Raw genomic sequence first — 16,517 nt, 5'->3', positions numbered from 1 at the left:
ATATAAAATGCAACACAAAGTGTTGGTCCCATGTTTCATGAGCTGAAATAAAAGAATCCAGAAATGTTCCATACGCACAGAAAAAGGTTTATTTCTCTCAAATGTTGTGCACTAATTTGTTTACATCCCTGTTAGTGAGCATTTCTCATTTGCCAAAATAATCCATCCACTTTACAGGTGTGGCATAACAACAAGCTGATTAAACAGGATGATCATTACACAGGTGCACCTTGTTCTGGGGACAATAAAAGGCCACTCTAAAATGTGCAGATGTCACTCAACACAATGCCACAGATGTCTCAATTTTGAGGGAGCAAGAAATTGGCATGTTGACTGCAGGAATGTCCACCAGAGCGGTTGCCAGCAAATGTAATGTTAATTTCTCTACCATAACGCCTCAAATGTCGTTTTAGAGTATTTGTATTATGTCCTACCGGCATCACAACCAAAGCCAACTAGCACTCAAAAAATAAGTATATGGATTCTGCACTGACCACATCTTGTGTTGAAAAGGAGAGAATACCGCTACAGAGAGAACAGAGTGACAACTCTGGGCCTGTAGAGATGACATCATCAGAACACCAGTTAACCCTGTCATCATTCTCTGTGGGAGTTCTACTCTACCAACAGGGAATAACACAACACAAATCAGGGCTGAGATACAGAGACCGGACAGAGAGGAGAGAGGCTAGGAACAACACAGTCACTGTCTATACCTCTCACTGGTCTATAGAGGCTAATTCCGTTCAAGGCGATGAGCGCTGACTCAACACACACCTGAGTCATCCTGTCACAGCTCAGGAATGCAGACTGACAGTTCTGAGAGAGAAATATAGAAAAAGGAGGGGAAAAAAGCTGCGAGAATGAGAGCATGTAGGGTGGATAGAGGGATACGCCTAGCCGTGACGTGGCCGAAAGCCCATCTCACCATGGTGACCAGTCCTTGTCTGCATCAGGACTTTAAATGGTAAACTATAGAGCCATTTGAATCACTGCAAAATGAACACAGATTAATGATGTTTACTTTTCTTTCTTTCGTGGCATGCCTCTCCCTCCATTGTTTCACCCTGAAGCCTTTGGGTGAGTTCCATCTAGAAACTCCCTCTACACAGGCCTGTACAGATGATCGTTGGGCCTACAGACGGATCAGCTGACAACGTTAGGAAAACGATGCAGGAGTTTCAATGGGGCAGAAGTCTGTTTGTTTGTTGTGATTCTGGACAGCCAGCTAGTTAGCAATAATGACAAGAAACTGTGGGGGAATCGTAAGTGGCTCGTTTGAGCTAGTTTCATCTGGTTCTTGATACCATGTCTTGTTTTGAGGTGTTTTGACTGATGCCATGTCTATGCTAATATGGCTCAAATTCACTAGCTAGCTAACCAACAACTGTATCAATGTATTTGAGAATCAACATGTGCTCATTGTGCAATTGTATTTATGTTTCAATAAACATTGGAAAGGAAATATAGTTTACATGACGTCAACAGTCTCTGTGTCTCTCTGTCTCTGGTAGTGATGCACCGTTATGAAATTTTTGGCCGATATCCAATATGTTTATTGCCAAAAAAAATAATACCAATAACCGATCTTTAAAATTTTAGCGGCCTTTTAAGCATTCTAGTACTGTTAAATAGTAGAAACAACACACACACACACACACACACACACACAGACCAAAAAGTTATTTTGTTGGCATTTACGTATGTCCCCATTACCAGTAAAACATAATCAAAACAGATTTCTTTCACTTACTTGCTGTGCTGTTTCGTTGTTCATTTGTTCAGTCGTTTCATTCTCAACCAGGATTTCATCATGTCAAGCAGTGAAGTTTCAGCTGTGTCTGTCCGTGGCCTTTCTTCTTCGGTGTGCACTGTCACTGTGTCCGTTTCCATCTTGTCCAGCTGTGTCTGTAACATTTCACGCAAATGTTTGTCTGCATCGAAGTAGCAGTCCTTGTACCTAGCATCGAGCATGTTGGCGACACAGTAAAGAAGCTTAGAGAGAATGCCACCGAATCGCTTGTTCACAGCCTCTTGTAGAGTACTTCTGCAAGTGTTAACCCCACGGTCTGCGTCGGTGGTTTTGTTGAGCAGGCGTTTCAATGCCATGACAGAGGGTATCACGTCTGCTGCAGACGCAGTTGAGGAGCTTATTTCTCTAGTCAGTTGTTCAAATGGAGCGAGTTAGTGTGTTCATGTTTCCATGTTTCAAACATATTCCCAAATGCCATTGGAATGGCAGCAGCGTTATGAGAACCAGCTCATTCTTAAGCATGCAATACGGCTTTCCTCAGTTTGGAAATCCTCCTGGACCCACTGTGCCGTCAGACTCAGCATTGCTCATGGGGCTGACATCGCTGGTCCAATGGTCAGTCGTGAAGCTAATAGCAGTGACGCCCATAGTAAGTAGTTCATGGATGTGCGTTTCAACAATACTGTGTAACTCCGGTAGGGCAACTTCCTGAAAAATAGCACCTACTTAGTAGAGTGTACCAGGGCTCGAGGTGCTCGACCAGTCAGCGAAAGCCAACATCATCCCCGACAGAGAATGGTTGATTATCAAGGGCAATGAATTCCATTATCTTGGCGTTAATGGATTTCACCTTTGAGTTGTCTCACAAAAATGTTCTTACTCTTTCAGATGACTGCTCAACTTGTTTAGTTGTTGGAAGTGCGCTTAGTATTTTCCTGCTTTTGTTCTGTGTAGTGCTGTATTTTTCGTGGCGTCATTACGTCATCTACCTATGTTATATAGGTATGCACGTCAGCTTTGACATCGGTTTTGCCTATCGGCATTAAACTAGACACTGGGCCAATGCCGATGTTGGCATGTTTAGCTAATATCGGCCGATTCCGATATGCTTACCGATATATGGTGCATCCCTGGTCTAAGCCAACCCTGTCTGTTCAGCCCCAATAGGACCACGCTCATCGGTTCTGTTGCTAAACAACCAACCTGTCAGTGGAGGCTCCTCAGAGAAGGAAGAGGAGGACCATCCCCCTAATGTGAATTTCATAAAAATAAAAATTGTGAAACATTTAAAAGGTTATCCTTTTTAGATAAAACTATACTAAATACATCCACGTCACCAAATCATTTATTAAATCACACTGTTTTGCAATGAAGGTCTACAGTAGCCTCAGCGGCACTCTGTAGGGTAGCACCATGGTGAGGCCAGAGGACAGCTAGCTTCTGTCCTCCTCTGGGTACAATGATTTCAATACAAAACCTAGGAGGCTCATGCTTCTCACCACCTTCCATAGACTTACACAGTAATTATGACAAAGTCCGGAGGACGTCCTACAACCTATCAGAGATCATGCAGCATGAACTGACATGTTGTCCACCCAATCAAAGGATCTGAGAATTAATCTAGTACTGAAAGCATAAACTACAGCTAGCTAGCACTGCAGTGCGTAAAATGTGGTGGGTAGTTGACTCAAAGAAAGAGAAAGACAATAGTTTAACAGTTTTGACCAAATAATTTCCTCCAAAATCAAGGAGAGAGAGAGAGAGATATTTGGTAGTATTTATTCAAACAGAGAGGGATGCTCAAACTCAAACAGAGAGGGATGCTATGTTAGATAGCTGGCTATGGCTATCCAATACTGTAACTCTTCCAAGTCAAGGTAAGCTTTTAGTTGTATTACTTTATTGCCACTGGGGCCCACCGATGTAACTGCTAAATTGCTTTCTGACTGTACACTGTATTGCATGATTGTAGCAGGTTTACTAACGTGTTAGTTCTCAATCATTTTGAATATGAGGTGACAATGATGTAGGCTGTGTGTAGCAGTTAGCAGTCATGATAAGAAGGTTTGGCATAGAAAGGTTTTTTCACCTGGTCACAGACTGCTGATGTGTTGTGCACTGAAGTCCACAAGCGAAGGGAAAAGGTGAGAGGAGAGCATGTCAATAGTTGTGATAAATAATGATATATACAAGGATCAAAGTGACCATGCTGTTTTATATGGCTGCTATGAAAGTGAACTGTTTGCGTGTGATCAGGGGTGTATTCGTTCCGCCAATTCAGTTGAAAAACTGTTCTTAAAAACGGAACGAAATGGGGATAAACATACCTGAATTTGTCCAATAGAAACTCTCGTTTGCAACTGTTGGACTAATGATTATACCCTATATCAGCTAGATGCAGGTAAGAGGTGATACTGTTGGACTAACGATTACACCCTAGATCAGCTAGATGCAGGCAAGAGGTGACACTGTTGGACTAATGATTACACCCTAGATCAGCTAGATACAGGCAAGAGGTGACACTGTTGGACTAATGATTACACCCTAGATCAGCTAGATGCAGGCAAGAGGTGACACTGTTGGACTAATGATTACACCCTAGATCAGCTAGATGCAGGCAAGAGTGTGCAAAGTGGTATTGAATGTGTCACTGTCTTTCACATCGATTACTCAAAATTCTAAATGGAATATGAATGACAGTCATCCAATATGCTGTAATAGAAATAAGGCCATGCTATTTAAACAAAAAATAAATCATCCTCCCTGATTTTAAAAACGGCACCGATCGTCACTGCAACCCATCTATGGCATATTGATGTGGTCCTTGACATATTGAAGACCTCTCCAGGCACATTGTAAATATCTGCATATCTGCCTGGACCTAACAAGGATGAGGTTCTCCACAGCCAATCACAGACAAGATGGAGATCAGGGCACGGTTTCCCAAAAGCATCTTAAGGCTAAATGAATCATTTAGCTCAATGGTTCTAACGATGAACTTAACCTTGATCTAGAGAATATTAGGTCACCTGATCTCATCTAGGCTGGATTGGCTATCTGGATGAAGGCTTAATCTGGATTATTGGGTGTGAAGCTACTTAAAATCTCTCCCTGATCACAGTCAAGACCAGAGCTGGAGAACGGCTAGCTACTGTTAGTATAGTTTGGGTTATGGGCAATTCCATGGTAATGGAATTGCGTTGAGACTCAAGATGTATCACTTAAAATGTATTCCAAACATAAACCATTAATTTCAAAGTTTAACGAACCATACAACTCTATGCTCAAAGACTATTTTTAACAAATTTACACAGAACATTTTACAAAACCATGTTAACTGGAAGAACTGTGCAAATGCAAAGTTTAATAAGAGAATTTCGGTAAAATCTCTTCGTTTTTTTGTCTCCCCATGTTTTCCAAAAAGTCTTAAATATCTACTCCGAATTAAGATTTACCGATGTCTTCAAAAATAACGGGGTGTCAGCTACGACATGACACAATGACTTTGAAAAAAATCTCTTTTGGTTATTGAACTAGGTTAACATTAAGTGAAGTGGATTTACAACCGGTAACAGAATTTCATCATGGGATCTGTACTACATAGAAATGCATAATGATGGATATGAATGTCATTCTCTTCATGCTGATGTATCCTAAATAGGTACACAAAAAGGTATAAATATACAATATGCTCCTTTGCATATTTGGGTATTAAACAACACACTGGCTATTATTGTAATGAGTTCTACCCCAAAACAAGACCAAATTTGGTTGGTCCACATAGGACCAAATCTGAACCAATCATAGACGTCTGTTTCACAAGTTTCAACATCAAAGTACAGCACAGTAGAGTTCAGTAAAGTACAGTACAGCACAGAACAGTAGAGAAGAGTAGAGTTCAGTACAGTATATCATTTCAGTAATACCAATTACCCCACCGAAGACGTTCCTTAAAAAAAAGTATACTTATACTCGGTCATGAGACTTTATATGGGCCAATAAAATTCAGAATAAAAAGGAAAGTTTTACATCTCCCATAGTCTGAGGGTGGTTTTAACCTTCCTGACTTGGAAGTGTATCAACTCGCTATTCCAGGGCTTCTACTTGTGACATATAGTTCAACGCACTAAAGAGAAACAATGGGAACATATTGAAGATGAACATGCTCATCCCCAGAATATTTTTACCTGTCTATTTTTCAAAGGATAACGCTAAGAACATTAACAAATTCATAGTTAACATCACTATAAAAACATGGAAGAAAATGAAATGTATTCTACAAGAACCAGTATTACTCCTTAAAAACACAACCTTCTGGAACAATCCTTGGATAGCTTTTTAGGAATTCACCGATGCATTGGTCCGCATGGAAAACTAAAAGGAATAGAAACCGTAAAGGACTTGGTAACAGGTCATTAAAAAGGCATTTTGGACTGACCAATTTAGATATTTTCAATATCACAGCTCTCTTTTATTCATGTCCCCTAACACAGCTCTGTTTATCCATGTCCCCTGTCCCCTAACACAGCTCTATTTATCCCCGTCCCGTCCCTTGACACAACTCTGTTTATCCATGTCCCTGTCTCGACACAGCTCTGTTTGTCACTGTCCCCTAACACAGCTCTGTTTATCCCCGTCCCCTAACACAGCTCTGTTTATCCCCGTCCCCTAACACAGATCTGTTTATCCCCGTCCCCTAACACAGCTCTGTTTATCCCCGTCCCCTAACACAGCTCTATTTATCCCCGTCCCCTAAAACAGATCTGTTTATCCCCGTCCCCTAACACAGCTCTATTTATCCCCGTCCCCTAACACAGCTCTGTTTATCCCCGTCCCCTAACACAGCTCTGTTTATCCCCGTCCCCTAACACAGATCTGTTAGTCCCCGTCCCCTAACACAGATCTGTTTATCCCCGTCCCCTAACACAGCTCTGTTTATCCCCGTCCCCTAACACAGCTCTGTTTATCCCCGTCCCCTAACACAGCTCTGTTTATCCCCGTCCCCTAACACAGCTCTGTTTATCCCGTCCCCTAACACAGATCTGTTTATCCCCGTCCCCTAACACAGCTCTGTTTATCCCCGTCCCCTAACACAGATCTATTTATCCCCGTCCCCTAACACAGCTCTGTTTATCCCCGTCCCCTAACACAGATCTGTTTATCCCCGTCCCCTAACACAGCTCTGTTTATCCCCGTCCCCTAACACAGCTCTGTTTATCCCCGTCCCCTGTCACAGCTCTGTTTAACCCCGTCCCCTGTCACAGCTCTGTTTATCCCCGTCCCTAACACAGCTCTGTTTATCTCCGTCCCCTAACACAGCCCTGTTTATCCCCGTCCCCTAACACAGATCTGTTTATCCCCGTCCCCTAACACAGATCTGTTTATCTCCGTCCCCTAACACAGCTCTATTTATCCCCGTCCCCTAACACAGATCTGTTTATCCCCGTCCCCTAACACAGATCTGTTTATCCCCGTCCCCTAACACAGCTCTGTTTATCCCCGTCCCCTAACACAGCTCTGTTTATCCCCGTCCCCTAACACAGCTCTGTTTATCCCCGTCCCCTAACACAGCTCTGTTTATCCCCGTCCCTAACACAGCTCTGTTTATCCCCGTCCCCTAACACAGCTCTGTTTATCCCCGTCCCCTAACACAGCTCTGTTTATCCCGTCCCCTAACACAGCTCTGTTTATCCCCGTCCCCTAACACAGCTCTGTTTATCCCCGTCCCCTAACACAGATCTGTTTATCCCGTCCCCTAACACAGCTCTGTTTATCCCGTCCCCTAACACAGCTCTGTTTATCCCCGTCCCCTAACACAGCTCTATTTATCCCCGTCCCCTAACACAGATCTGTTTATCCCCGTCCCCTAACACAGATCTGTTTATCCCCGTCCCCTAACACAGATCTGTTTATCCCCGTCCCCTAACACAGCTCTATTTATCCCCGTCCCCTAACACAGATCTGTTTATCCCCGTCCCCTAACACAGCTCTATTTATCCCCGTCCCCTAACACAGCTCTGTTTATCCCCGTCCCCTAACACAGCTCTGTTTATCCCCGTCCCCTAACACAGATCTGTTTATCCCCGTCCCTAACACAGATCTGTTTATCCCCGTCCCCTAACACAGCTCTATTTATCCCCGTCCCCTAACACAGATCTGTTTATCCCCGTCCCCTAACACAGATCTGTTTATCCATGTCCCCTAACACAGATCTGTTTATCCCCGTCCCCTAACACAGCTCTGTTTATCCCCGTCCCCTAACACAGATCTGTTTATCCCCGTCCCCTAACACAGCTCTGTTTATCCCCGTCCCCTAACACAGATCTGTTTATCCCCGTCCCCTAACACAGATCTGTTTATCCCCATCCCCTAACACAGATCTGTTTATCCCCATCCCCTAACACAGCTCTGTTTATCCCCGTCCCCTAACACAGCTCTGTTTATCCCCGTCCCCTAACACAGCTCTATTTATCCCCGTCCCCTAACACAGCTCTGTTTATCCATGTCCCCTGTCACAGCTCTGTTTATCCCCGTCCCCTAACACAGATCTGTTTATCCCCGTTCCTCACTAGCTCTGTTGTTGATCCCTATTTGATGGTCCTCAAGTTATGGAAAACAAAGCAGGTTGTGTGCAGTGTAGTCTGTTTGACAGTGTTAAAAAAATCAACCATGAGTTCAACCTTCCCCACCTGCTATATACAGGTGAGTCTGGATCATTCAGCGCTACCCAAATGAATGCAGGCCTAATAGAAGATAACAAATCTAATACCATGTCCACTCCACTATCAACAACAGCAGCCTGTCTGGGGGATGGGATGTTACATCTGTGTAGAATCACATCACCAAGGTTTGCTGCCAGAAAACAAAAAGTAAACAGGCATGATGCTTTATACAGTATGATCTTTATACTGTTTGGAATGACCAGATGATAATGATTGAAATTGCTGTGACGTCCCTGGGTATGTAGATCCATGGACAACATCAGACACAAAACAACCGTTCAAGTGGAGGATAAGACGGTTTAGTTTATTTACAATGTAGGCTAACAGTATCGATAGTATCAGAACCACTTTGCATTGTGCTATGTTGTACTGCTACTATCAAATCTAAAACTGACACCTAGCTGGCTACTGTGGAATTCTCTGATCGCTTGTCTCAAACAAGAGAGACAAATTAGTAACCTGCTCAACAAGTTTGGTTTGAGAAATCTAAGGGAGTTTTTGTGCATGAAATACGGTTTTAAACACAACAGACCAATTATTATCTAGAAAGCAACGTCTTCTTTGTCATTTTAGCTAATCTTTTAGTTCGACCAACTTCAAACATGTTCGTGTGAGGAAGGCACACTATCAGTGTTGATTTAAAAAACAATCCATATTACAAGTGCATCAACAAAAAAATCCCTAGTTAGGCATAATACAATTATTACGTAGATTATTACGTAGCTAAGTACATTCAATCAATATTTTATTTGAATGAGGGCAACAGCTCAACGTAAAGACGGGCAACAGCTCAATGTAAGGACGAGAAACAGCTCAATGTAAGGACGAGAAACAGCTCAATGTAAGGACGAGAAACAGCTCAATGTAAGGACGGGCAACAGCTCAATGTAAGGACGAGAAACAGCTCAATGTAAGAACGGGCAGTAGCTCAATGTTTTCGCAAGCAATATCTTCCCAACAAAAATAACATGGGCTCGCTGGGAAAGGCAGTTTGGGGTCGCTTACCTCTCACCATGGGGCAAAAAAAACAAAACGTTATCTTCTTTTCTGTCCGCAGTAAAAAATCGAAATACCCCCGACAAGGTCTCCCTGGCGTTATGCAGCCGTCTCGTAACGGCAGAATGGTGTAATTCCGAGAGCAATGTGTAGTTTAATAAACCAGACCTGTTGCTGACAGCTTGGTCACATAGACAACATGGATGATACGGCGAAGTTTGACTGGGAGGAGGGGAGCGCGCATGGAGTTATCCAGCTGATTAGACAGTCTTCTTCTTCGGTATCGTAACGTTCGAACATTTGTCTGTGCATGCCGCCACCTACTGTGCGGGAGTGTGTGGTCGATCACGTTACATTTGGTGATACAAACATTTAAAGGAATCACCATTTAAAATTGTAGCAACAATTACACCTATATAGCATAACTTTGACCCTTACTGCTCCTACTCCAGGCTGATGGCCTGGGAGGACAGGTCTCTTTCGTTCAACACACCTTGTTGCTCTTCTGCAGTAAAACCTTGTACACCCAAGTACTTTAAAAAAAATGTTTAATTTAACCTTTATTTAACTAGGCAAGTCACTTAAGATCAAATACTTATTTGCAATGACTGCCTACCCCAGCCCAACCCGGATGAAGCTAGGCCAATTGTGCGCCGCCCTATGGGACTCCCAATCACGGCCAGATGTGATGTAGCCTGGATTTGAACCAGCTACTTCTCTGCAGCCTTCAACACAACATCTATTCTCTGTTATTTGCATTTGATTTATGCGGTACAGGTGATAACCATGGCAATTAATGCTAAGAAGCCAACCTTACTGAAGCACAAATTTGTATCTCTATGTATTGGCCTAGGACTACTACTCACCTCTGACCTATCATCCTCTACTCAGCATACGGCACCTTCTGTTCGACTCTGACAACCTCAAACTGTCTCTATTGCACCGGGACCTTCTGATCCCCAGCAACATATCCCCACGATACGAAACTTCTGATCCCCACGATACGACACTTCTGATCCCCACGATACGACACTTCTGATCCCCACGATACGACACTTCTGATCCCCACGATACGACACTTCTGATCCCCACGATACGACACTTCTGATCCCCACGATACGACACTTCTGATCCCCACGATACGACACTTCTGATCCCCACGATACGACACTTCTGATCCCCACGATACGACACTTCTGATCCCCACGATACGACACATTTGTTTGTCCCATGCCCTCCTGCACAATTCTCACATCTTGGAATCTCCATTCTATACACTGCTGCATCATGACCATAAGCTTGGCATCTAAAACACCTTAGTGGGTTCGGCACAAAAGCTCTCAAGTGATAACTGACATATACTAACATGACATTGCCAGTTAAAGACTCCACTTCAAAACTCAAAAGGACAGACTGTGTCTTCTCAGTTTCAACACGCTCGCCACCGGGTCTGCGTCACACCAAACAATGGGCGTCACAGACACAGGCAATCCTCTATTTCAGTTGCACCACCTCCACACTTAACGCCACCCCAATAATCACTCCTTTTAAAGGTGCCCTGCTCCGGAGAACAAAGCAAGTCACAGATCTTGACTCAAGACGTGTGATGCGAAGCACCTGCTCCATCTGGGTGGAAGAAACATGGAAAATTATCACATCACTGATTTAACTGTAACCAATTTCTTTTCCACCCAGCCATGACACTAAATGTGGGTCAGCCAAAAGGCAGGGATCCACATTCTCCAAAAATGTCACTCCCACTGGGGCAGAATCATTCTGCATGACCATCGGGATGAGGCTCAGCCTCTGAGGTCTCCACCACACCTGCCACAACAGGTAATTCATCCTCACTCTCGTCAGGTTCAATTTCTGAGCCATCAGAGACAGCAGAGTAGGGTTTGTAGAACTTGGTGCCATTCTTCCTCAACACATCTTCCGTCCTGCACTGGGCTCCTTCTTCTTCCCCGCTGTCCATAACCACGTCTATCAGTTCACCACACTCATGCCTCACCTTCATCCACTGTATTGTTTGCAGAACATACCCACCTTCTGTTCCTTAAACCAATTCCTTGTCTGGTTATCGCTGGCCTGGCCATGCCCGCAAAATGTGCCACAGTCGTCAGCCAGGTCTCCTCCTCGTCATCCATCTTCGGACGTGTCACATCCTTCCACCCCTGATCTAAGGTCAGTTTTGCGGTCAGTTATTGGTCGTATACCCCTCCTAAGACGTTGCATGCATCAACTAATGGTTGGGTGCCACATCATCAACTGCTCCGTTGGGCATCTGATTGCTATATTGCTGTGTTCAAAAGAACTGGGAACTCTGAAATCTCCAACTTCTGACTTTAGTGAGTTCAAGACAACTAGGAACTCAGAAGAAATAAAGCTATTTCCGTCTGGGGAAAAATCGTTTTGAATGGTCATCCAACTCGGAATTCCAAGTTGGAAACTTTGGCATCTTTATAGAGCTCTGACTTTTCCCGACTTTTTCTGAAATCCTCAAGACGTTTCCTAATCACACAAAAAGGACAAATGTTGACATAATATTCAGAGGAAGCATAACACACCCATTTGTGTACACTGAGCTAAAACCATATTTTCAGTTCACGTTTGGTAAACTGTGACAGAAGGTTAGATAGACTGGGACAGTCTATCTAACAGTGGTTGTACTGCCAGAGGGTAAACTGATCCAAGATTTATGCCTACAGACATCCTGACTTCCCAAGCCAGCCACACACACCCAGCCACATGGCTCAGCTCACCCATGGAAGTTGCCCCATCAGTTGTTTGATACAATTTAAATTCTACTGCCTAAAGAGGCCTTGCAGTTGCATCACAATCACCTAGCAACTGCACCAGGCGCCATGTTGGAAGACCAGAGTCGGTCTGGTGGAGTAGCCACTCAGCTGTTGTCAAAAGAATTGATGCGGTAGCCTTCCAACTTCCCTCTATGGACGGGTTGGTTGTTTAGCAACAAATCCGACTGGTGCGCAACTATGGCGCAAACTATATTTCATCCCCAACGTTTATTGAAAACAAAGTTGCATAATGAGCACTTGATTCTCAAATACATCTTTACAGTTGTTGATTAGCTGACTAGCAAATATTTTGCCCTATTATCATCAGTTGTGTTTATTCATGGCCGCCAAGGGAAGCCAGGCCCCCCTCCCCCAAACAAACATTAAATGATTTATCTTTCGTGTCTTTGTGTTTCATAATTTTCCTTCAATTCACAAGAAGCAGAACGTATCTCACAGGAGAAAGCATCACGGCGAGTAAAACAGTGTCCCTCTGTCTCTCTACGTGTAGGCCATCTATCTGATACTGTCTGGTCCAAACGAGTATGACATTGTTGCCACCCGTAGCATTGAACGCAAGGGAAGCCAGCGAGAATTTGGACACCCTTGACAAAAAAAGTATTAGAAAATGTTACAATCAGCGTTGAGCTAAACTGAGCGAGCTCAACTGTGAATGGTCCTGCCGTGAAGGAAAAAAAGGTAGCCTAGGACAACAAAAAATAAAAGCGTATACTGTATGATAGACCGTTTCCTCAACATGAAAGAGAGGATGGCATTGGCGTTTCTCTACAAGTAGGGTGAGTCAACATGTTTTTTTCTACTTGCTCAAACGATCACTCGCACATGAGCAAACAGAAATCAGAACCATGGACAGCTACATCATATTTAGCTTATGTTGATTGGACTAAATTGTTTTTGGTATCTTTTAGTTGTCACTGTATGAGACTAAGCAGAGGTGATTTGATGATGTTGAAATGGTGCTGGAATAGTGGAGGCAGCTCCTGTTTTCTTTGCGACTTGCGGTAACTGTCTGTGGTTCTAAATCAATAGTTGTTTAGTAGTCCGAAAATGTTGGAAACTAACTTGCTTGACCATGCTGTAGGTCACGTCTGTTACATGCAAAATGCATCGTGGACTTCACCGGAGAGGAGTTGCTATCTGGTTTTGTGATAATCAATCAATCAAATGTATTTATAAAGCCCTTTTTACATCAGCAGATGTCAAAGTGCTATACAGAAACCCAGCCTAAAATCCCAAACAGTAAGCAATGCAGATGAGGGAACAACATGGCTAGAAAAAATTCCCTAGAAAGGCAGGAATCTAGGAAGAAACCTAGAGAGTTGTATGGCATTGAAGCTCGTCTGGAGGTTAGTTAACACAGTTTCCAAAGAAGAAAAAAACTTTACCTCACGTTAGTCTCATTCCAAACGTCGTAAATTGTTGGTTATCTGCACGAACCCAGCCTTTACAATGAATCATCCATACATCAATTATATTAATCATTTATTTACTAACTAACTAAATAATCACAGAAATGCATAAACAAACAAACAGTAGATATGGTTACAAGGAAATGATAGGGGAGGTTCCCTAGTGGGCTAAGCCGATATGATGGTTTGGTGGACAAAGGGAAGTGGGTGTGGACTGAGAAGGGTGGGAAAGACAAGAGTCACAACACAGTTGATAATTATATTAATTGAAATGCTAATACTTTGCACATGAACGCTCACTCATTCGGGAATAATTGCAATCCATATATATTTACGCTCAGTGTGTCGTCGTGATCTCTGTTGGAATCGTCCGTCTTTCTGTTGGAAAGTTCATCTAAGTGTCTCTCTGCTTCCCTGGAGTCTTTCGTGGTTAGAATGGATACATCAGAGTAACATTCAGAAATGTTCTATAGAATAGATGTTTCGGCGGATGTCGGTCTTCGCATTTCAGGTTGACATAATGTCTAGCTGCAGACTAGTAATTAGTATCTAAGATTTGCTCTTATTCTGTCGGGATTGATAGTCTCAGAGTTTAACCATTTCCCGCCGTGTAGCCAATACTCCACGTGGTATGGTTAGGAATTCAAAAACCATTACAACCTTAGCTTATACTGAGGTTTTTGTGGTCTCTTCTCAAACCGTGACTGAGGTACGCAAGGTCTGAAGAGGATTTCTTCAGGTGGGGGTTTTATTCCTAACAGTAGAAAAGGGCTGTCCCATGAGCCAGATCATGTCTGTGCTCATGGGGGCGGGCCAATGACTTAGTTGAACTTTAAAGGGAATACAATTCTCTCACATTAACATCATTACATCATTTCACAAATAGTTTCATCTTTACTCATTCATTTTATACAATAATTAGACGCAAACCTCATAACGGAGGCACCTGTATAAACAGAGTTATGGTAATGTGGCTGTATTGTCTTTCATGCGGTCACAAACATGAATCAAAACGGACCGGGTCGTAGCTGGCTTCTCCACCGACCGTTTACACATTCACCAAAACATGGACATTGTTCAGTTCTCAAGTTCTGTGATTTATAAGAAGTTCCTTTGTTCTACTGTGGAACTCTCTCTCTCTATACTGCATGGCCAGGAGGACGGTGTCTCCTCCAGGAATTTATGACCTGAGATAACAGAACCTGGGTGTAGGAGGGAGAGAGAGGGGGATGCCACACTCTATACCAAGAAAGGGCCACGTCATGACAGCAGTTATGATATCATTTAGGACCTTGAGCTTGGCTGAGGTGCACCCATGACCAGCTCTGAAACCAGATTCCATAGCGGAGAAGGTACGGTGGGATTCGAAATGGTCGGTGATCTGTTTGTTAACTTGGCTTTCGAAGACCTTAGAAAGGCAGGGTAGGATAGATATAGGTCTGTAACAGTTTGGGTCTAGAGTGTCTCCCCCTTTGAAGAGGGGGATGACCGCGGCAGCTTTCCAATCTTTGGGGATCTCAGACGATACGAAAGAGAGGTTAAACAGGCTAGTAATAGGGGTTGCAACAATTACGGCGGATAATTTTAGAAAGAGAGGGTCCAGATTGTCTAGCCCGGCTGATTTGTATGGGTCCAGATTTTGCCGCTCTTTCAGCACATCAGCTTTCTGGATTTGGGTGAAGGAGAAATGAGGAGGCTTGGGCAAGTTGCTGTTGCTGTGGAGTTTCTGTGGAGGGTGCAGGGCTGTTGACCGGGGTAGGGGTAGCCAGGTGGAAAGCATGGCCAGCCGTAGAAAAATGCTTATTGAAATTCTCAATTATCGTGGGTTTATCGGTGGTGACAGTGTTTCCTAGCCCCAGTGCAGTGGGCAGCTGGAAGGAGGTGCTTTTATTCTCCATGGACTTTACAGTGTCCCAGAAGTTTTTGGAGTTTGTGCTACAGGATGCAAATTTCTGTTTGAAAAAGATAGCCTTTGCTTTCCTAACTGCCTGTGTATATTGGTTCCTAACTTCCCTGAAAAGTTGCATATCGCGGGGGCTACTCGATACTAATGCAGTACGCCACAGGATGTTTTTGTGCTGGTCAAGGGCTGTCAGGTCTGGAATGAACCAAGGGCTATATCTGTTCCTGTTTCTACATTTTTTGAATGGGGCATGCTTATTTAAGATGGTGAGGAAAGCACTTTTAAAGAACAACCAGGCATCCTCTACTGACGGACTGAGGTCAATATCCTTCCAGGATACCTGGGTCAGGTCGATTAGAAAGGCCTGCTCGCTGAAGTGTTTTAGGGAGCGTTTGACAGTGATGAGGGGTGGTCGTTTTGACCGCAGACCCATTACGGACGCAGGCAATGAGGCAGTGATCGCTGAGATCCTGATTGAAGACAGCAGAGGTGTATTTGGAGGGCAGGTTGGTTAGGATGATATCTATGAGGGTGCCCGTGTTTACGGATTTGGGGTTGTACCTGGTAGGTTCATTGATCATTTGTGTGAGATTGAGGGCATGTAGCTTAGATTGTAGGACGGCCGGGGTGTTAGGCATGTCCCAGTTTAGGTCACCTAACAGTACAAGCTCTGAAGATAGATGGGGGGCAATCAATTCACATATGGTATCCAGGGCACAGCTGGGGACAGAAGGTGGTCTATAGCAAGCGGCAACGGTGAGAGAGTTGTTTCTGGAAAGGTGGACCATCAGGGTTAAATAATATTCACAGTGGTTGTAGAGGGTGCAACAGGTCAGTACCTCAGGAGAAAATGTCAGTTGGCTTTTCATAGCTGAGCATTCAGAGTTCGAGACAGCAGGTGCGGTTGAGAGAGAG

General features: G+C 43.7%; 1 protein-coding gene across 2 annotated transcripts in view; it reads right to left on the bottom strand.

Annotated features, from left to right (window-relative positions):
- LOC139563537 (intersectin-2-like) overlaps positions 1 to 9,674 on the bottom strand; it is a 99,567-nt gene extending 89,893 nt beyond the window's left edge. For both annotated transcript variants that reach the window (XM_071382276.1, XM_071382277.1), the window contains exon 1: positions 9,481 to 9,674. The gene's annotated coding sequence lies outside the window, so the exon portion shown is untranslated. The remainder of the gene's footprint in view (positions 1 to 9,480) is intronic.
- Positions 9,675 to 16,517: the final 6,843 nt, after the last annotated feature.

The sequence above is a fragment of the Salvelinus alpinus genome, chromosome 34, assembly GCF_045679555.1.
Source record: "Salvelinus alpinus chromosome 34, SLU_Salpinus.1, whole genome shotgun sequence".
Taxonomy (NCBI): domain Eukaryota; kingdom Metazoa; phylum Chordata; class Actinopteri; order Salmoniformes; family Salmonidae; genus Salvelinus; species Salvelinus alpinus.
This window is presented reverse-complemented; position numbering and strand designations above follow the sequence as displayed.